This window comes from Penaeus monodon, chromosome 33 (assembly GCF_015228065.2).
Source record: "Penaeus monodon isolate SGIC_2016 chromosome 33, NSTDA_Pmon_1, whole genome shotgun sequence".
NCBI lineage: Eukaryota > Metazoa > Arthropoda > Malacostraca > Decapoda > Penaeidae > Penaeus > Penaeus monodon.
The window spans coordinates 16,823,387-16,823,690 of record NC_051418.1 but is presented as its reverse complement, the minus strand read 5'-3'; positions in this window follow the sequence as shown (position 1 = coordinate 16,823,690).

Sequence of the window (304 nt, the reverse complement as noted above, 5' to 3'; positions counted from 1 at the left end):
CTTCCAATAGGACTTCGCATTAAACTGCAACACAAAGACTTGCCTTTTAAGTGGATGCACAACCACAGGGTTGGGGAGTTGACAGATGTCGGGCCGGCGTTAAAGTAGCTTGGTATGTTCTACTTAATTTTAGAGTTATTTGGTAATTCATTTTTTTTTAGACCGCGAGACATCAGGCAGAGATCCGGAAACCTGGAACAAAGATTCCATGTATAGTTTCGTTTCTGTTGGATAAAGGAAATAGCTGCTATTTTATTGCAAGGAAAAAATAATTACATTTGGTGAAGTTGAGAGAGAGAATTGA